We start from the raw sequence: 22,651 nt of genomic DNA on the forward strand, positions 1-22,651 counted from the left end.
GCAAATTTTAGGACTAAAAATAATATTGTGAGGTGTGAGGTATTCAGAATAGACTGAAAATGAGTGTAAATTATGGTTTTTGAGGTTAATAATACTTTGGGATCAAAATGACCCCCAAATTCTATGATTTAAGCTGTTTTTTAGTGTTTTTGGAAAAAAACACCCGAATCCAAAACACACCCGAATCCGACAAAAATAATTCGGTGAGGTTTTGCCAAAACGCGTTCGAACCCAAAACACGGCCGCGGAACCGAACCCAAAACCAAAACCCGAAAAATTTCAGGCGCTCATCTCTAGTAAATTTACCCCCAAAGTGTTGTTTTTCTGTTTTCTTTTTAATCCACCTTGTCACCTGAACTAGCACAAACTTAATGGGTGAGAAGTCAATTCTGAGCGATACCGAGACAGTTGGACAGGTAATCTAAACATTCTCTTCTCTCCCCATATGACCGATTGGCACACTGCTCCGGACTGAATACATAAGCTAGTATGAAACAGTTAGATGAATACACCACTATTTCTCTATCGTCCTAGTGGATGCTGGGGTTCCTGAAAGGACCATGGGGAATAGCGGCTCCGCAGGAGACAGGGCACAAAAGTAAAGCTTTCCGATCAGGTGGTGTGCACTGGCTCCTCCCCCTATGACCCTCCTCCAGACTCCAGTTAGATTTTTGTGCCCGGCCGAGAAGGGTGCAATTCTAGGTGGCTCTCCTAAAGAGCTGCTTAGAGAAAGTTTAGCTTAGGTTTTTTATTTTACAGTGAGTCCTGCTGGCAACAGGATCACTGCAACGAGGGACAGAGGGGAGAAGAAGTGAACTCACCTGCGTGCAGGATGGATTGGCTTCTTGGCTACTGGACATCAGCTCCAGAGGGACGATCACAGGTACAGCCTGGATGGTCACCGGAGCCGCGCCGCCGGCCCCCTTGCAGATGCTGAAGTAAGAAGAGGTCCAGAATCGGCGGCTGAAGACCCTTGCAGTCTTCTAAAGGTAGCGCACAGCACTGCAGCTGTGCGCCATTTTCCTCTCAGCACACTTCACACGCAGTCACTGAGGGTGCAGGGCGCTGGGGGGGGGCGCCCTGGGAGGCAAATGTAAACCTATATACTGGCTAAAAATACCTCACATATAGCCCCCAGAGGCTATATGGAGATATTTAACCCCTGCCAAACTTCACTAAAGACCGGGAGACGAGCCCGCCGGAAAAGGTGCGGGGCCTATCTCCTCAGCACACAGCGCCATTTTCTCTCACAGAAAGGCTGGAGAGAAGGCTCCCAGGCTCTCCCCTGCACTGCACTACAGAAACAGGGTTTAAACAGAGAGGGGGGGCACTAATTGGCGATATAAATATATATATAAAGATGCTATTAGGGAGAAACACTTATATAAGGTTGTCCCTATGTAATTATAGCGTTTTTTTGGTGTGTGCTGGCAAACTCTCCCTCTGTCTCTCCAAAGGGCTAGTGGGTCCTGTCCTCTGTCAGAGCATTCCAGGTGTGTGTGCTGTGTGTCGGTACGTGTGTGTCGACATGTATGAGGACGATGTTGGAGGAGGCGGAGAAATTGCCTGTAAGGGTGATGTCACTCTCTAGGGAGTCGACACCGGAATGGATGGCTTATTTAGGGAATTACGTGAGAATGTCAACACGCTGCAAGGTCGGTTGACGACATGAGACGGCCGACAAACAATTAGTACCGGTCCAGGCGTCTCAGAAACACCGTCAGGGGTTTTTAAAAAAAAAAAAACGCCCATTTACCTCAGTTGGTCGACACAGACACAGACACGGACACTGAATCCAGTGTCGACGGTGAATAAACAAACGTATTCCTCATTAGGGCCACACGTTAAGGGCAATGAAGGAGGTGTTACATATTTCTGATACTACAAGTACCACAAAAGATGGGTATTATGTGGAAGTGAAAAAACTACCTGTAGTTTTTCCTGAATCAGATAAAATAAAATGAAGTGTGTGATGATGCGTGGGTTTACCCCGATAGCAAATATTGGCGTTATACCCTTTCCCGCCAGAAGTTAGGGCGCGTTGGGAAACACCCCTTAGGGTGGATAAGGCGCTCACACGCTTATCAAGTGGCGTTACCGTCTCCAGATACGGCCGCCCTCAAGGAGCCAGCTGATAGGCAGCTGGAAAAATATCCTAAAAAGTATATACACACATACGGTGGTTATACTGCGACCAGCGATCGCCATCAGCCTGGAGATGCAGTGCTGGGTTGGCTTGGTCGAATTCCCTGACTAAAAATATTTTATTGATATAGAGCATTTAATAGGATGCATTCTATATATATATATATATATACTGTATGCGAGATGCACAGAGGGATATTTGCACTCTGGCATCAAGATAAGTGCGTTGTCCATATCTCCCAGAAGATGTCATGGACACGACAGTGGTCAGGTGATACAGATCCCATACGGCACATGGAAGTATTGCCGTATAAAGGGAAGGAGTTATTTGGGGTCGGTCCATCGGACCTGGGGGCCACGGCTACAGCTGGGAAATCCAACCTTTTTACCCCAAGTTACATCTCAGCAGAAAAAGACACTGTCTTTTCAGCCTCAATCCTTCCGTTCCCATGTGGGCAAGCGGGCAAAAGGCCAGTCATATCTGCCCAGACATAGAGGAAAGGGAAGTAGACTGCAGCAGGCAGCCCCTTCCCAGGAAAAGAAGCCCTCCACCAGTGGGGGGGTAGTCTCAAGAGTCTCAGCGCGCAGTGGGATCACTCGCAAGTTGACCCCTAGATCGTACAAGTATTATCCCAGGGGTACAGATTGGAGAGTCGAGACATTTTTTCCTCGCAGGTTCCTGAAGCCTGCTTTACCAACGGCTCCCTCCGACAGGGAGGCAGTATTGGAAAAAAAAAAAAATTCACAAGCTGTATTTCCAGCAGGTGATAATCAAAGTACCCCTCCTACAACAAGGAAAAGGGTATTAGTCTTCCACACTATATTGTGGTACTGAAGCCAGAAGGCTTGGTGAGACATAGTCTAAATCTGAAATCTTTGAACACTTACATAAAAAGGTTCAAATCAAGATGGAGTCACTCAAAGCAGTGATAGAGAACCGGAAAAAAGGGGACTATATGGTGTCCCTGGACATCAAGGATTACCTCCATGTCCAAATTTGCCCTTCTCAACAAGGGTACCTCTGGTTCGTGATACAGAACTGTCAATATCAGTTTCAGACGCTGCCGTTGAATTATCCACGGCACCCCGGGCCTTTACCAAGGTAATGGCCGAAAAGATGATTCTTAAAAGAAGAAAGGCATCTTAATTATCCCTTACTTGGACGATATCCTGAAAGGGGCAAGTTTCCAGAGAACAGTTGGAGGTCGGAAAAGAACTATCTAAAGTAGTTCTACGACAGCACGAGTGGATTCTAAATATTCCAAAAATCGCAGCTGTTTTCCGATGATACGTCTGCTGTTCCTAGGAATGATTCTGGGCATAGTCCAGAAAGAGGTATTTCTCCTGGAGGGGAAAGCCAGGGAGTTATCCGACCTAGTCAGAAACCTCCTAAAACCAGGCCAAGTATCAGTGCATCAATGCACAGGAGTCCTGGGAAAAATGGTGGCTTCTTACGAAGCGATTCCATTCGGCAGATCTCACGCAAAAACTTTTCAGGGGGATTTGCTGGACGAATGGTCCGGATCGCATCTTCAGATGCATCAGCGGATAACCCTGTCTCCAAGGACAAGGGTGTCTCTTCTGTGGGGGCTGCAGAGTGCTCATCCTCTAGAGGACAGCACATTCAGCATTCAGGACTGTGTTCTGGTGACCACGGATGCCAGCCTGAGAGGCTGGGGAACAGTCACACAGGGAAGAAATTTCCAAGGAAGTGTGGTCAAGTCTGGAGATTTCTCTCCACATGAATATACTGGAGCTAAGGGCAATGTACGATGCTCTGAGCCTAGGAAGAACTCTGCTTCAAAGTCAACCGGTGCTGATCCAGTAGGACATCATCATGGCAGTCGCCCACGTAAACAGACGGGGCGGCACAAGAAGCAGGAGGGCAATGACAGCAAGGATTCTTCGCTGGGCGAAAGATCATGTGATAACACTGTCAGCAGTGTTCATTCCGGGAGTGGACAACTAGGAAGATTTCCTCAGCATGAATGAATTCCACCCGGAAAAGTGGGAACTTCATCTGGAAGTTTCCACATGTTTGTAAACCGTTGGGAAAGACCAAAGGTGGTTATGATGGCGTCTCACATGAAGCGCCAGGTCTAGAGACCCTCAGGCAATAGCTGGGACGCTCTGGTAACACCGTGGGTGTACCAGTCGGTGTATGTGTTCCCTCCTCTGCCTTTCATACCCAGTGTATGGAGAATGATAGGAAGGAGAGGAGTAAGAACTATACTCGTGGCTCCGGTTTGGCCAAGAAGAACTTGGTACCCGGAACTTCAAGAGATACTAGAAAGGATCTTGATTCAGCAAGAATCATGTCTGTTCCATGACTTACCGCAGCTGCGTTGACGCCAGGGCGGGTGAACACCGGATCCTAAGGGAAAAAGGCATTCCGGAAGAGGTCATCCCTACCCTGGTCAGAACCAGGAAGGAGGTGACCGCACAACATTATCACCGCTTAGGTGAAAATATGTTCCATGGTGTGAGGCCAGGAAGGCTCCACGGAAGAATTTCAACTAGGTTAATTCCTACATTTCCTGCAAACAGGAGTGTATATGGGTCTCAAATTGGGGTCCATTAAGGTTCAAATTTCGACCGGTCGATTTTCTTCCAGAAAGAAATTGGCTTCAGTTCCTGAAGTCCAGAAGTTGTTAAGGGAGTACTGCATATACAACCCCCTTTTGATGTCTCCAGTGGCACTGGGCGATCTCAACGTAGTTTGGGATTCCTAAAATCACATTGGTTTAAACAACTCAAATCTGTGGATTTGATATATCTCACATGGAAAGTGACCATGCTGTTGGTCCTGGCCTCGGCCAGGCGAGTGTCAGAATTGGCGGCTTTATCTCATAAAGACATATCTGATTGTCCATTCGGACAGAGCAAAGCTGTGGACTCGTCCCCAGTTTCTCCCTAAGGTGGTGTCAGCGTTTCACCTGAACCAGCTTATTGTGGTACCTGCGGCTACTAGGGACTTGGAGGATTCCAAGTTGCTGGATGTTGTCAGGGCCTTGAAAATATAGTTTCCAGGTCGGCTGGAGTCAGGAAATCTGACTTGCTGTTTATCCTGTGTGCACCCAACAAGCTGGGTGCTCCTGCTTCTAAGCAGACTATTGCTCGTTGGATTTGTAGTACAATTCAGCTTGCACATTCTGTGGCAGGCTTGCCACAGCAAAAAATATGTAAATGCCCATTCCACAAGGAAGGTGGGCTCATCTTGGGCGGCTGCCCGAGGGGTCTCGGCATTACAACTCTGCCGAGCAGCTACGTGGTCAGGGGAGAACACGTTTGTAAAATTCTACAAATTTGATACCCTGGCTAAGGAGGACCTGGAGTTCTCTCATTCGGTGCTGCAGAGTCATCCGCACTCTCCCGCCCGTTTGGGAGCTTTGGTATAATCCCCATGGTCCTTTCAGGAACCCCAGCATCCACTAGGACGATAGAGAAAATAAGAATTTACTTACCGATAATTCTATTTCTCGGAGTCCGTAGTGGATGCTGGGCGCCCATCCCAAGTGCGGATTATCTGCAATACTTGTACATAGTTATTGCTAACTAAATCGGGTTAGTGTTATTGTGAGCCATCTTTTCAGAGGCTCCCCTGTTATCATACTGTTAACTGTGTTCAGATCACAGGTTGTACAGTGTGATTGGTGTGGCTGGTATGAGTCTTACCCGGGATTCAAAATTCCTCCCTTATTGTGTACGCTCGTCCGGGCACAGTATCTAACTGGAGTCTGGAGGAGGGTCATAGGGGGAGGAGCCAGTGCACACCACCTGATCGGAAAGCTTTACTTTTGTGCCCTGTCTCCTGCGGAGCCGCTATTCCCCATGGTCCTTTCAGGAACCCCAGCATCCACTACGGACTCCGAGAAATAGAATTATCGGTAAGTAAATTCTTATTTTTACGTGTCAGAGGAAAACCAATAAAACTGCATTTATTGTGCACTAAACATACGGGTAACAAGCTCGAAAAAAGGAGCTGGCTTCACTACAAGGGTGTGAAAATAGGTTAATCACCCCCGGGTGGCCTCGTGATACAGCTTGACGTTGCATGCAGCGATTACAGTAAGTCACACCTTGTGTGTTCAAAGATCAGATGCAAAGCACAATTACAGTAGAAAACTCACCGCTGCTCAAACAGTTTATGTTTCAGGTGATTAAAAATTTTTATTTTGTTTAAAAACTACATACAGTAGGATATATAGATATTTATTATATATATATATATCACATTTATGTGCCTCGTTATTTTCTTTTTAATTATAGAGTGACTTTTCCAATTCCCTATATACACTGGAGGTAGTTTACACAGTGCAAAACATCCGCTGTGCAGTGCAGAGTGCTCTTTGGACCTTCCGCGCTCCTCAGTCCTTGTAAATGCCAGAAGATCACCGACTGAGGACAGCACTGGTCTGCAGAGCAGGACAATGGCATCTGCAGAGGGAATTGCGCAGGCTAAGCTGGGCCAAGTGAGTGCGGTCCTAGAGAGAACGGCATAATAGCGCCAGTTAATGGATAGACTGTGTATACATAATATAGCAGACTGAAGATTTACAAGTAGTAAAACTAAGTCCAGGGCACAGCTGGAACGTCTCTGCTTTATGGTTTTAAAAAAAAAACAATGATCTGACATCAGACACAATGACAATCCCTGACAGTGGGGAGTGAATGCAAGATTGCAACCAATGACACTCCCTGAGAATACAGTGGTCTGCCCCTAATTCAGGATACGGACGGCCACCGGAAAGGGCACCACAGAACAATTGCCACAACCACTTCAATCCTGGCATCGAACGGCATAAAGCATCTCCATCGGATCAGGAACCTCAATGGCTAGGAGCCACCAGTTTCTGTTGGCCATCCACAAGTCATACAGTGCATCCAGAAAGTATTCACAGCGCTTCACTTTCTCAGCAGGACAACGACCCTAAGCACGCAGCCAAGATATCAAAGGAGTGGCTTCAGGACAACTCTGTGAATGTCCTTGAGTGGCCCAGCCAGAGCCCAGACTTGAATCAGATTGAACATCTCTGGAGAGATCTGAAAATGGCTGTGCACCAACGCTTCCCATCCAACCTGATGGAGCTTGAGAGGTGCTGCAAAGGGGAATGGGCGAAACTGGCCAAAGATAGGTGTGCCAAGCTTGTGGCATCATATTCAAAAAGACTGGAGGCTGTAATTGCTGCATCAACAAAGTATTGAGCAAAGGCTGTGAATACTTATGTATATGTGATTTCTTAGTTTTTTTTTATTTTTAATACATTTGCAAAAATCTAAAAAAAATACTTTTTTCACGTTGTCATTATTGGGTATTGTGTGTATAATTTGGAGGGGAAAATGTATTTATTCCATTTTGGAATAAGGCTGTAACATAACAAAATGTGGAAAAAGTGAAGCGCTGTGAATACTTTCCGGATGCACTGTAAGTCTCCCAGAAACGAGGCATGTATGGTTTGAACCAGTGGTTCTCAACTCCAATACTCAAGCACCCTCAACAGGTCATGTTTTAGGGATTTCATCATGAGATAATCTATTTTGCTGGGTCAGTAATTATCCCACTGACAGAAATCCTGAAAACATGACCTGTTGGAGGTGACTGAGTGTTGGAGTTGAGAACCACTGGTTTAAACATTCTTCATTTTGGAGGACAGTATTTAGGAAAACCTGTCAATTATCCTCCACCCTAAGGAGCAGGTAGTGACCGCGCACATTTGCTTGCTTTCTCTGCCTGTAAGAGGAAATGTCCTTGTTTTGGGTTTTTTCTGAGCAATTTCTTTTTGCTCCCACAAGCAAAAAAATAAAAATCACCTGCTTTTCTGTCAGGAAGGGAAACCGGCTGAAACAAATCCAAACTGCGTGACCTCGTTTAACCCCGTAGAGATAAAAGGGACTCTGAAAACCCAAGTGCTTTGTCATTACTTACATGGGGGGGGGGGGGGGGACTGAAATAATGGGATGTTTGGTTGTTTCATGAACTGTGCAAAAAAATGACAGAATTAATCCCTATTAAAGAGCGTGCACATTTTGTTCCACAAGCTGCTGTTCTACTGGTTAAACTTAAGCAGGAGAAGTTATTTTTCTTACAGTACACTCACCAGGGGAAGCAGTAATTTACCACCTCATGCGTAATACACAATACAGATACCATGAACTCCTATACGCTAACATAAACATAAACCTCCTAGCATTCACAAAACATGGCTGAAAAGGTCTGCCAATGGCTGCACACACCAATATACCCTTCCATCTCTATCACACACACCCCTCTCTGGTGCTAGGAGCTCCGCAGTGAGTCCCAAAACAGGCAAGAACAAACGCCAGTGACGCAACAGTCAGCGCATCCGACAACCGTCACCGGTGGAGCTGGGGCTCGCTCTACCCAGTATCTGCGCTAGAAAGTGACATCACTGTCTGCGTCAATATGGTTTCTCGCTGCAAACGCTGGGGCAGGAATCAGCACGGAGATACAGACCAGAGTGTGCTAGAAGCACCAGAGCAGACAGCAACACCCCAGGCAGGAAAGAGGAACTACACAGGTTGTAACAGGTGCAGGGTGCTTGTATGAACACTACTAGCACAGGGAGGCAATCACGACACCCATAGACGGAGAATATAACCTGTGGAGAGCGCAGCGTGCCACCGTGCCCGCAGCGCAAGGGGCTTTCTAACGCTTGCCGCGCTGCAGGCATACTGGTGGCCGGGATCCCGCTGTCGGTAAAACATATGTATTCCCTAGCACAGGCAGCCCAAATCCTTCCAAACTGCAAAGATCACTTTGCACATGTCAAAAAGAAAAAAGAGAATAGTTCATCATGAACTTGAAGTGGCACCGCGTGAAAACACAAACTTATTTGACATGCTGTGGGCATGGTTCCAGATTTCACATAATCATTGGTCTGCTCTTAGAGTAGGGATGGGCATCACTAGTCGATATTCTTGGGCCAAAGGAAATTTCTGCTTGGTACAAGAGAACCTCATGGGATAGGCTTTTTCTCAGCCTCTCACAATCCCCCCAGACCTGGTGCACATGCGCAGTATAGCATATAGAGACTTGATCATATCAATATCATTCACATGATGCTGAAATATCGATACAGGGACCTCCGATTGGCCACCCATAACCCAGCATTGCACAGTGACGAGCTTTCAGAATCTGGAGGGGGCCATGATGACGATATTCATATCAGCCCTGCCCGCCACCCCAAATGATATGATTTGCGCCCCCACATGGTGGGTGTAGAGCCTGATAACAGGGGCCACGTCATCATCGCCCAGCCAACATGGAAAAGTTCAGGCAGACATCTTGGCATTAGGAAGTCTTCCCCACATTCCGGAACACTAAGCGGGTGTTGGATAAACCGGTACTGGTACTCAGGGGGGTCAATGGGGGTTACTGCACTGACCGCAATCTGCTTATCTCAAAAATAAAAATGGAGCACACCAAAATAAACACACCGAGCGCAGGTATGAACACAGACGAGAGTCACTAGTACTGACAGTCCTTGTCTAGCGTTACCCGTCAGTAACTTGTTCCTAGAAAGTCTATCACAAGGTTGGGAAAAATTCAGTCTGTCTGGGGTCCTGTGACAGAAGTGTACATGCAGATTTGATGATAAGTATCCCATCACTATCCTTTTGAGACACTGGGCGTTATGTCCGCTGCCAATCTGTTTCTCTCATGCCTGGCACACTGTGCAGAAAGTTGCCCGTCAGCTGCCCGCAGAACTCTGCACGGGGCCAGGGCTGGCTGCTGCCAATATCACGGCATGTGACAGGACTGGAAAGTCAGGAGACTGCAGAGGTAAAGGATGAAGTCACGGTCACAAACACACTCCCTAGTCTGCCTTCCCCTAACTAGCTGCATTGAGGGGTCCCAATTACACATCTGCCAATGGCATAGCACCACAACCCCTCCACAGAGCCAAATTTACATTTATGTTAAATAGAAGTGTTAGAAGCACATGTTCCGGAGCTATCCTGTGTGAAAGCAGTTTTATTAATAGAATTTTTATTATTATTAAAACATTTCCAGGTTTGGTAATTACAGGTGACTTTAGTTGCAGGACAGCAAGCACATTCCTTTATCTTTCTGATTCAATCCTGTGCTTTTCATCCATGTACTCATATCATCAGGAAAGGATACTTATCTCGCCGAGATAATGACACATGGATCTACACAGCCACTAAATTCTATGTTTTTGTACAGCTGGTACTGGCCAGACGTGAAGGGCAGGAGATGCAGGTTCCACAACACCTGGAGGGCACTGAAGAATGTCCAGATGTCAGTCTGGAACCAGTAAAGCTTGACTGACAGAAATAAGAGAAGGGGTTGTCCTGACCCCACACGAGCAGCATCAGCGGATACTGAACAAGTATAAACCCGACAAACACGAACCTCAATCACTAGGGACAGAGACAAGGAGACAGGACAGAGTTGGACACAGATGGGAAAAAAAACTCAGATCTACCCACCAGACGGAGAGGATATAAATCAGTATTTCATCACAATCTAGATGGACTGCGTTTTTAATGCGCCTGAAGAGGAACTTTGATGCGTCATTTAAATTGAATTCTAAAAAAAGAAAAAATAATAAAATAAAAAAAAGGGCAGGATTCTTTTGTAACTCCTGAGTACTCAAGTGTGAAACGTGAAGACCAGCTTGTTTCTCTTACCTCTAGAAAGCAACATACGAGTATAGCCTGAAGCAGGGTGCTTCGGCCAGAGTCCGGTTGGGCAGATCTGGATGTAGCCTATTTTGAAAATCCTGTTTAGCAAAACTGAATATTCTCCCATTTAAGAGGACTATTCCCCTATCCAGTCCGTTGAGAGGGGTGGTCTTCAGTTTGCCGGCTGTCGGGATGCCGGTGCACAGTATACCGGCGCCGGAATCCCGACACCTTTTCTCCCTTTTGGGGGTTCTTGGGGTCGATTCTATTCGGCAACTTAAGAATAGCGCCTGGAATTAGCTCCCGACGCTATTCAATTCAGCTGCTAGTGACCCGCAATTGTCGGGAATTCTTCTCTCATCCCCGGGGGATGAGAGAAGAAACCCGACAAAAGTGCTGCCTCGCGGCCGGGGCGAGGCTGATTCTGTCGGGAATCAGCCTCGCGCCGGGGAGTTAAGTCGGAGAATGCCCGTTCTCCCGACAAAACTACCTGTTAAGTCGGCGAGAACGGGACATCGCCGACTTAACTGGAGCTGAATTGAATAGCGTCGGGAGCTAATTCCCGGCGCTATTCTTAAGTTGCCGAATAGAAATCGACCCCCATGAATCCCCTGGAGGGAGAATAGATAGCGTCAGCGAGGCCGCAAGGGGCTCATTTGCGCTCGCCCAGCTGTCGGTATGCCGGCGGTCGGAATTCCGGCACCAGTATGCTGGCCGCCGGGAGCCCGGCCGCCGGCATACCCTACTACACCCCGTTGAGAGGTCTCTCCCGCTCACGGATAAGGTATTTTAAAAAGGTAGGGGCAGACTAACACATCAGCAGATGTAAGGCAGCACAAACCAATGTATTGCGGTTAAGTCACCCGAGTCAACCTTTTACATTTGCAAACACGGCAATTTTGGGAAGCATGACTTGGGAAGATTGGCCCAAGTCATCACCCTCACGGCCAGCTGTGCAATATTGGTAAATATCCATTGCATCACTATACAGAATTATTTCCTCCTATACAGAATTATTTCCTCCTTTAGCTGCTACTCCGTAACATCTTCACTTGGAGAACCACCCAAACATAAAAGGTTCCTCTCTTCCTGAAACGCGTTACTCTCCCCAGGCACCTCCGACTTTGGAACGTGCTGCACGCAGGGCAAATGTCCCATGTTTTATTACACAAATAAGGAACTCAAAGTCTTTCTAATATTTACAGTGTTCACGATAATTAAGAAAGAAGAGTTCGTGCAGGTCGGACAAAAAAAATGAAAGTCTCTAGGAAAAAAACCATAGCTTTTAAGTTGTTACACGGTTCAAATATCACCACCCAAAAAAAAAAAAAAAAAAACACTTATGGTGGGTTACCATTGACCAAATCAGGGAGAAGGCTTTAATACTTGAGCTCCATTAGTACATTTTTAATCAAACTCTATCTGAAATATATAATTGGGAAAATACATGGACAACCACAAATATTAGGGAGAAGTTCAGTGGAGGAGCCATGCTCAACAAAGTTTTTACAAGTACCATAAGTAATAGCAATGGCGTCACACTTACATCCAAACCCCCTGCCCTGATCTGGCATATCTGCGCAGACTCGGATAGCCAGGACTTTCAAATCCAGGAGATAAATGTGCAATTACAGAGCTCAGCCAGGATGATATATTTCTGCACGACTGGAACTCCAACCCTAACTATTGGTAAAATCTCTCCTATGGGTCAGTTAGTTTAACAATGTAAAGAATTTCCATTAATTGACTGGTGATTAACCAGAGAAGAATTCCAAGATCCTACTGTGACCAGTTCTACTTGCATTCAGCCATTGTCTGAACAAAATATCTTATTTCTCAAAAATATAAAATATTGGGGGGGGGGTTAACCTCAGAGAGAGATATAGGGACCATACAGAGAGAGATATTACCCATAGCAACTAATTAACTTAGGTCATTGTGTAGACTATGCTAGACAATGATTGGCTGCTATAGGTAGCTTCTCCAATTAGGGATAGCCATTGACCATCAATGATTCAGAGTCATCGATGGTCTATGCTCGATATTGAATACTTTTGCCATCGATATGGGAGAATCAAACGGTACAGGACTAACAGGTTTTTTTTTTCCATACAAGGTGCCAAGGCACATAGCCTAGCTCCACCCCCATCTTGTGAAGCCCCACCCCCAGAATCTGATTGGCCCACAGCCCAGTTAATAGTAAAGCAGGGATGGCCACCAGTGAGTGAAACCATCAATGGTTCCCTTGCAGATAGTTTTATACCATAGAGCAGTGATGGCTAACCTTGACACTCCAGCTGTTGTTGAACTACACATTCCAGCATGCCCTGCATCAGATTTAGCAAGGCCAAATAGCAAAACTGTAGCATGGCATGCTGGGATGTGTAGTTCAACAACAGCTGGAGTGTCAAGGTTAGCCATCACTGCCATAGAGGATAGCAACCAATAGTACCATGAATGGTGACCACCTAAATCATCCCAATCTCCAGTTTATCTGTCTGGGAGGTTTGATACATCTCCCATCCCCAATATGGCTGATGCCACATTGGGTACAGAAGAAACCAAGCTGGTCCCAGCACAAGTTCTAGAGAAGAACCAGCAAAACAAAAGTATTAATACAACAACCTCTAACACAATAACTAAAATACCAAATTACAGTATTAGGCAAAAATAAATTTCTAATATTTTCCACATTTGCATGGACCGAAGCAACATTTGGGAGAATACAGGCTGCTAAAACAAAGAACCTCACTGAGCCATAAAGTGGCTCATGCCTCGGTGAGGTCATTCATTTCAAGTGAACAGACAAAATTGTCCCTATAGGTTTAGCCTGCACAGGATCTGGACAGGACCTGACCTGAGAGGTTTGATGCTATAGCAAGCATGACTGCGTCCATGTACACAGCATTACTGCGAACATTCTAACGCCTCAGCCGACGGAGTTTATACACGTCTGTAATCTGCCGCCTGCGTACAAAGACACCCCCATCGGTACCACGGCTTTCACAGCATCAAACGTCTACGGCCATACCGAGCGTCCGTCACAGCCCTGGGACCATTACAACGATGTCTTTAGACGCAGATGCTGGCCACGACACACTTGCGCTCCCAGGAACGCATACTGAAATTCCTATTCTAGGAGCCCAAATTTGATTTGCGAACGCCGCCGACAAACCATTGCGACTCAGAGGCATGCGCATACAAAAATCATAGGCCAACTGCACAAAGATCGGCATAGCGCCCACTTCTGACACAGGCCCACAACGTCTGCCTACACAGCATGTAGGAGACAGGTGCTCAGCCCAGGAATTACTGTGCACCTAATATAGAACGCTGGGTTCACTAGAGAAGCACTTCCCATCTGAGACGGCAGCCAGCTACGGCAGGGTGAAAGAGTGCATGATATACATATTTAGTGACCTAGAAACGCTCCAGGTATTTAATGCAGGTCATTAAGATCAGTAAGACACAGCCTTTCATACATATTATTTTATTTTCAAATGCGGTATGTATGACGATCCAAACGATCACCCACAATCTACCAGAGTACTACCCTGTTTAGCAAGGACTGCAGGCTTTCTGAGCAGGAACCGGCGCAAGTCTCGTCAGCTAATTTTGTGGATTTCAACCAAACTGCAATAAGAACGGATCTAATCCATTAGCAGCACTGCTCATCTGGCGAGACTCAAAATTGCTCCTACAGCAGTGTTTCCCATACTGGGCCCTCAAAGCTCAACAGTCCAGGTTTTAAGGATATCCATGTTTAAGCACAGGTCACTTAATTAGTACCTCAGTGTGATTATACCGTCTAGGCACGGATATCCTTAAAACCTGAACTGTTAGCGTACCAGGAGGACAGAGTCCCCTGTCCTAGACAGTCTCACTGAAGAACGACTTTTGGCTGGCAGCACATGCTAGGACTTGTAGTTCCACCACATAAAGACAGTCGGCGGTTGCATTCCTCTGATCGAGATGTAGTTATGTGACCGCTGGTCTCACAATACCTCCCCCTACATCCCGCCCACTAAGAATCCTGACAGTCGGACTATTCCCACTCGTGGGTGTCCATGATACCAATAAAGTGGGAATACGATTGCCAGTGCAGCGAGCCCGCAAGGGGCTTCTTGCGCTCCCCAGTATGCTGACCCAACCCCCTCTGATCACAGATGCCTATTTTACATGTTCATAGAACATAACCAATGAATGACAAACAAATTGGCAACACCACAATAACACACGACTGAAGGCCCGTACACACTGGTCGATATATCGGCCGTTCTCTTGAACGGGCAATATAACGCGGGACCGTCGGCCAGTGTGTACGGCCGATACGTCTGTGAACTCCGTCGTTCACAGACGTATCGCGTCGGCCGCGCAGCACATCCGTCGGCCAATATATCTACCGATATATTGGCGCGTCGCTGTGTGTGCGCGGCGGTCGGCCGACCGCCCGTACACATGCTGCGGCGGCCGGCGGTGATTAACAGCTGAACTGGGCGGGCGTGTGTACACGCCCGCCCAGTTCATGACGTCAGTCCCCGACGGATCAGGCAGTGTGTATGCTGAACACACTGCCCGATCCGTCCATAGATATATCTGCAGATCAATTGATCTGCAGATATATCTACTAGTGTGTACCCACTTTAAGAGTAATGACATTACTTTGCCGGACACATGATCCTAGCAGGTGTAGTATACAGAACTTTGTGGTATTACAGGGGAACTTGTTATGAAATCAGTGCGTCTTATACAGGTTATGAGTGATGTATTGTAGAATGTACACAATCTGCATTCATGGGAAGAGTCCTAGGCTTAGGTTTCATGTCTGAGCTTGGAACTCACATCCACAACCAGTTGTGTGAGGGAGGGGGGTTTCCTGTAGAAGTGAAGGGTTAGGAGTGCACGGTGGGGGGATGTACTCGGCATACAGACTGCAGACTGTGTGTGCACAGGAGTGGCAGCTCCCACACCCAGACTGTGCGATACCATGTTCCTGAGCACTGCACTTTTATTGTGGACAGTCTGCAGACTGACAGAGGAAGCAGTAAAACAGGACTTCAGTAATGATCTCACACTGTATATAGGGGGTGATTCCGAGTTGTTCGCTCGCTAGCTGCTTTTAGCAGCATTGCACACGCTAGGCGGCCGCCCTCTGGGAGTGTATCTTAGCATAGCAGAATTGCGAATAGAAATTTCTTAGCAGTTTCTGAGTAGCTCCAGACTTACTCAGCCATTGCGACCAGCTCAGTCCTTTTCGTTCCTGGTTTGACGTCACAAACACACCCAGCGTTTGCCCAACCACTCCCATGTTTCTCCAGCCACTCCTGCGTTTTGCAACTCGAACGCCTGCGTTTTTCCGCACACTCCCATAAAACGGCCAGTTTCCGCCCAGAAACACCCACTTCCTGTCAATCACACTACGATCAGCACAGCGATGAAAAAGCTTTGTTATGCCGTGAGTAAAATACCTAACTATTGTGTAAAATAACTAAGCGCATGCGCTCTGCGAACCTTGCGCATGCACAGTTAGCGACTAATCGCAGTATAGCGAAAATCGGCAACGAGCGAGCAACTCGGAATGACCCCCATAATGTAAAAGAACAAGGCAATCACTTTTACACATATAAACGTTCTTTTCACTCCAAGGTTATGGTTACTACAAACTGTAAGGAAAAGATGCTCTTTTTACATTTTCTCATAAAAGACCATTATCGGGTCAATGCAATTAGGGGTGAGTTTGTTTCAAGAAACTCCCGTACATCGCATGAGTACATACACACACACACACACACACACACACACACAAGAAATGCGAGATCCAATTAGAAGTAACGATTCCCGGTACCCGCGGCGAGGTTGTCCGGCTTATCTACAGAAAGCAAACTGGGAAAACTGCTTGAGAAAGTGGGGAAGCCGTCCAGGACCCCAAATAGTAGCAAGGGAGAAAGCAGGACCATATAGAAGGCTGTCAGTGGCCATAAGGAAAGCACTGGAGGGTCTCAAGTGGATGATTTTTGTACTCTTTATTAGTGGTGGGAAAACGCAAGCAAGCGTCTGTCATCAAGAATTTCCAGCATTTTGGGGTACAATGCCTCCAGGTACCTCTCCCACGTCATTTATACCTCCAGGTACCTCTCCCACGTCATTTATACCTCCAGGTACCTCTCCCACATCACTGATACCTCCAGGTACCTCTCTCACATCACTGATACCTCCAGGTACCTCTCTCACATCATTTATACCTCCAGGTACCTCTCTCACATCATTTATACCTCCAGGTACCTCTCTCACATCATTTATACCTCCAGGTACCTCTCTCACATCATTTATACCTCCAGGTACCTCTCTCACATCATTTATACCTCCAGGTACCTCTCTCACATCATTTATACCTCCAGGTACCTCTCTCACATCATTTATACCTCCAGGTACCTCTCTCACATCATTTATACCTCCAGGTACCTCTCTCACATCATTTATACCTCCAGGTACCTCTCTCACATCATTTATACCTCCAGGTACCTCTCTCACATCATTTATACCTCCAGGTACCTCTCTCACATCATTTATACCTCCAGGTACCTCTCTCACATCATTTATACCTCCAGGTACCTCTCCCACATCATTTATACCTCCAGGTACCTCTCCCACATCATTTATACCTCCAGGTACCTCTCCCACATCATTTATACCTCCAGGTACCTCTCTCACATCATTTATACCTCCAGGTACCTCCCTCACATCATTTATACCTCCAGGTACCTCTCTCACATCATTTATACCTCCAGGTACCTCTCTCACATCATTTATACCTCCAGGTACCTCTCTCACATCATTTATACCTCCAGGTACCTCTCTCACGTCATTTATACCTCCAGGTACCTCTCCCACGTCATTTATACCTCCAGGTACCTCTCCCACGTCATTTATACCTCCAGGTACCTCTCCCACATCACTGATACCTCCAGGTACCTCTCCCACATCACTGATACCTCCAGGTACCTCTCCCCACATCATTTACACCTCCAGGTACCTCTCCCCACATCATTTACACCTCCAGGTACCTCTCCCACATCATTTACACCTCCAGGTACCTCTCCCACATCATTTACACCTCCAGGTACCTCTCCCACATCATTGATACCTCCAGGTACCTCTCCCACATCATTGATACCTCCAGGTACCTCTCCCACGTCATTTATACCTCCAGGTACCTGTCCCACGTCATTTATACCTCCAGGTACCTGTCCCATGTCATTTATACCTCCAGGTACCTCTCCCACACAACTAATACCTCCAGGTACCTGTCCGACATCACTGATCCTCCAGGTACCTCTCCCACATCACTGATAGCTCCAGGTACTGACATGTCTTTATGGTCCAAAGTATGCTATTTAAGCCCCTCCAAGTGCATGATTATGCATTAGGAAGGGTGCACCAGGGGTTCTGCACTGTGTCCGACATCTGAACCTTAAAATGTGTGTGTGTGTGTGTGTGTGTGTGTGTGTGTGTGTGTGTGTGTGTGTGTGTTAGTATACACACATGCACCCACTCCTGGAAATGCATACAATGTATAATACATTTAATAGTCAAAACTGGGGGGGGGGGGGGAGATGTGGGTGGTAGTATACACACAGGCACCATGCAGCCACTCCTGGGCATGCATACAATGTATAATACATATACTAGTTAGCACGGGGGGTGGGGGTGGTGTTAGTATACACACAGGCACCATGCAGCCACTCCTGGCCATGCATACAATGTAGAATACATATATTAGTTAGCACAGGGGGGTGGATGTGTGTGTGTTAGTATACACACAGGCACCATGCAGCCACTCCTGGGCATGCATACAATGTATAATACATATATCAGTCAGCACAGGGGGTGGATGTGTGTGTTAGTATACACACAGGCACCATGCATACAATGTATAATACATATACTAGTTAGCACGGGGGGGGGGGGGTGTTAGTATACACACAGGCACCATGCAGCCACTCCTGGGCATGCATACAATGTATAATACATATATCAGTCAGCACAGGGGGTGGATGTGTGTGTTAGTATACACACAGGCACCATGCATACAATGTATAATACATATACTAGTTAGCACGGGGGGTGTTAGTATACACACAGGCACCATGCAGCCACTCCTGGGCATGCATACAATGTATAATACATATATCAGTCAGCACAGGGGGTGGATGTGTGTGTTAGTATACACACAGGCACCATGCAGCCACTCCTAAGCATGCATACAATGTATAATACATATATTAGTTAGCTCAGGGGGGGGGGGGGGGGTGTTAGTATACACACAGGCACCATGCAGCCATGGGGGTGAATGAGTGTTACTATACACAGCATTGCAGCGCTGCAGGAGACCTGTCCTCAGGGATATAAGCCTCAGTCTCACCTCATGTACAGCAGCCCGACAGATGCATGCACTGGCCGCGGTGCAGGTGTCCCGGATGCAGGTGTCCCCGGTGCTGGGTCAGGTCTCCTTCTCTCCCGGTTCGTCCTTGTTTGTGCTGTCCTGTGACAGCAGCGGATGTGACGCCCGGGCCGGGGAGGAGGCAAAGTCCTGTCCCCCTCACACACCTCCCAGCCCGGCCGCTGTCATTGGCCGCTCCCGGGGAAGGAGGTGACTGGGACCTGGCAACTAGTAACACCAGCTGGGCATGGTTCTGGCACACTCATGTGCACAGGAGGCATAGTCCTGGCATAGTCTGTATACTGGTGTAATACTGGCACGATGATGTGTACTGTACATGAGGTACAATCCTGACCCTTTCTGTATACTGGTATAATACTGGCACAGTGGTGTGTACATGAGGTATAATACTGTGTATACTGGTATAATACTGGCACAGTGATGTGTACAGGAGGTATAATACTATGTATGCTGGTATAATACTGGTACAGTGGTGTGTACATGAGGTATAATACTGTGTATACTGGTATAATACTGGCACAGTGGTGTGTACAGGAGGTATAATACTGTGTATACTGGTATAATACTGGCACAGTGGTGTGTACAGGAGGTATAATACTGTGTATACTGGTATAATACTGGCACAGTGATGTGTACATGAGGTATAATACTGTGTATACTGGTATAATACTGGCACAGTGGTGTGTACAGGAGGTATAATACTATGTATGCTGGTATAATACTGGTACAGTGGTGTGTACAGGAGGTATAATACTGTGTATACTGGTATAATACTGGCACAGTGGTGTGTACAGGAGGTATAATACTGTGTATACTGGTATAATACTGGCACAGTGGTGTGTACAGGAGGTATAATACTGGCATTGTCTGTATGGTGGTATAATATTTGCACAGTGGTGTGTACAGGAGGTATAATACTGTGTATACTGGTATAATACTGGCACAGTGCTGTGTACCAGTGGCGTGCGGTGAGGTCAGTGGCTGGTGAGGCACTACAGCCATAATGTCTGCCACATCCTGCCGATGACCCCTACCGCCGTTGAGCCAATGCCCGCTACTGCCTCTGAGCCAATGCCCGCTGCCACCGCCAATGGCTTACAAACTCGCCCACCATCAACTGACCCAGGCCTCCTCCACTAATTTGCATCTCAGTCCGATGCCGCCAATGCCTTCTGCCTGCGTGCTCATCATACTTGTTCTATATTGTACATTTTTATAGAAAAAAAATTAAACATTTTGCAATTTTGTTGTCCAGGGCTTCCATTAACTTAATAGGGGAGGGTCTGAATTGGTTAAAAAAATGTAAAAAAAAAAAAAACTGCGTGAGGTCCCCCTCCTAAGTATAACCAGCCTCGGGCTCTTTGAGCTGGTCCTGGTTGTTTAAATACTGGGAAAAAATTGGACAGGGGTTCCCCGTATTTAGACAACCAGCATCGGGCTCTTAGTCCGGTCCTGGTTCCAAAAATACGGGGGACAAAAGATGTAGGGGTCCCCCGTATTTTTGAAACCAGCACCGGGCTCCACTAGCCAGGGACATAATGCCACAGCCGGGGGACACATTTATGTAGGTCCCTGCGGCCGTAACATTACCTCCCCAACTAGTCACCACTGGCCGGGGTTCCCTGGAGGAGTGGGGACCCCTTAAATCAAGGGGTCGCCCCCCCCCCTCCAGGCACCCAAGGGCCAGGGGTGAAGCCCGAGGCTGTCCCCAGCACCCCTGGGCGGTGGGTGCCGGGCTGATAGCCATGTGTGTAAAAAAAAGAATATTGTTTTTTGTTGTGGAACTAGAAGGCCCAGCAAGCCTCCCCCGCTTGCTGGTACTTGGAGAACCTCAAGTACCAGCATGCGGGGAAATAACGGGCCCGCAGATACCTGTAGTTCTACAACAACAAAAATACCCAAATAAAAACACAACTCACACACCGTGAAAGTAAACATTTATTAAAACACACTCACACATACTTACCTACATCCCACGCTGGTCACGTCCACTAGTCCAGTAGAATCCAATAGGGGTACCTGTAAAAATGCAAGAGAGATTACTTACCTACAGCCCACGCCAGTCACGTCCACTTGTCCAGTAGAATCCAATAGGGTAGGGGTACCTGTAAAAATTAACATTATACTTACAAACTGAGAGAGAGAGAGAGTGTAAGGGCGGGATGTACTAAGCAGCAGAGGCGTATCTAGCACGGGGCGAGCAGGGCACGTGCCCTGGGCGCCATGGCAGCCCCAACAGAGGGGGGCGCCACCGGCACCTGCACGGCCCACTCGCCCCATGCTTCAGGGATTCCGCCGGCGCTACCCGCGGCGCTTTCCCTGTCTCCCCGGCTGCTGTGCCTGTCACAATAGACAGGCAGCGGCAGCCAGGAGCCTCCCCCTACTCCCCCCTGCAAAGTGACTGTGTACGCGATCGCGTGCATGATCGCGACCACGGAGGTGCGTGCATGCGCGTGCGCGACCTGGGGGGGGGGGGTGTGCGGCCCCTGAACAGCAGTGAGTGCAGGTGAGCGGGAAGGGGGTGCGGGACATTTTGTATGTGTGTGTGTTAAGTGTGTGTGTGTTAATTGTGTGTGTGTCGGACAGTGTGCGTGTGTGTTGTGTGTGGGACAGTGCGTGTGTGTTAATTGTGTGTGTGTGGGACAGTGTGAGTGTGTTAATTGTGTGTGTGGGACAGTTTGAGTGTGTGTGTGTGTGTGTGTGTGTGTGTGTGTGTGTGTGTGTGTGACAGTGTGAGTGTGTTAATTGTGTGTGTGGGACAGTGCGTGTTTGTTAATTGTGTGTGTGTGACAGTGAGTGTGTTAATTGTGTGTGTGGGACAGTTTTGAGTGCGTGTTAATTGTGTGTGTGTGGGACAGTGTGCGTGTGTGTTAATTGTGTATGTGTGGGACAGTGTGAGTGTGTTAATTGTGTGTGTGGGGGACAGTGTGAGTGTGTTAATTGTGTGTGTGTGGGACAGTGTGCGTGTGTGTTAATTGTGTGTGTGGGACAGTGTGCGTGTGTTTTATTTGTGTGTGTGGGACAGTGTGCGTGTGTTATTTGTGTGTGTGGGACAGTGTGCGTGCGTGTGTGTTAATTGTGTGTGGGACAGTGTGCGTGTGTTAATTGTGTGTGTGTGTTAATTGTCCCGGCGGTTATTGGCGTCTGTAGTGTGCGCCCCGTCCTCCTCCGCCGACAGGAGCGGCGGTGTGCGGCTCTCCACCTCCTCCGCCGGCTCCGTCCTCCCGTCGTGGCCCTGCAGTGTGTGCCGGTCTCCCCAGCAGCAGCAGCAGGCTAGTCTCCCCCCCCCCCCCCCCTCTCTCTCTCTCTCTCTCTCTCTCCTCCTGTGGATTGCAGTTTGTAAGTATCATTTTAATTTTTACAGGTACCCCTATT

The 22,651-nt window shown here is 47.5% G+C and overlaps 1 protein-coding gene across 1 annotated transcript in view; it reads right to left on the minus strand.

The window, feature by feature from the left end:
- Positions 1-19,394, minus strand: part of PPARA (peroxisome proliferator activated receptor alpha) — an 88,837-nt gene extending 69,443 nt beyond the window's left edge. Inside the window, exon 1 of the mRNA XM_063928881.1 lies at positions 19,238-19,394. The gene's annotated coding sequence lies outside the window, so the exon portion shown is untranslated. The remainder of the gene's footprint in view (positions 1-19,237) is intronic.
- Between the last annotated feature and the right edge of the window lie 3,257 nt (positions 19,395-22,651).

This window comes from Pseudophryne corroboree, chromosome 6 (genome assembly GCF_028390025.1).
Source record: "Pseudophryne corroboree isolate aPseCor3 chromosome 6, aPseCor3.hap2, whole genome shotgun sequence".
Taxonomy (NCBI): Eukaryota; Metazoa; Chordata; class Amphibia; order Anura; family Myobatrachidae; genus Pseudophryne; species Pseudophryne corroboree.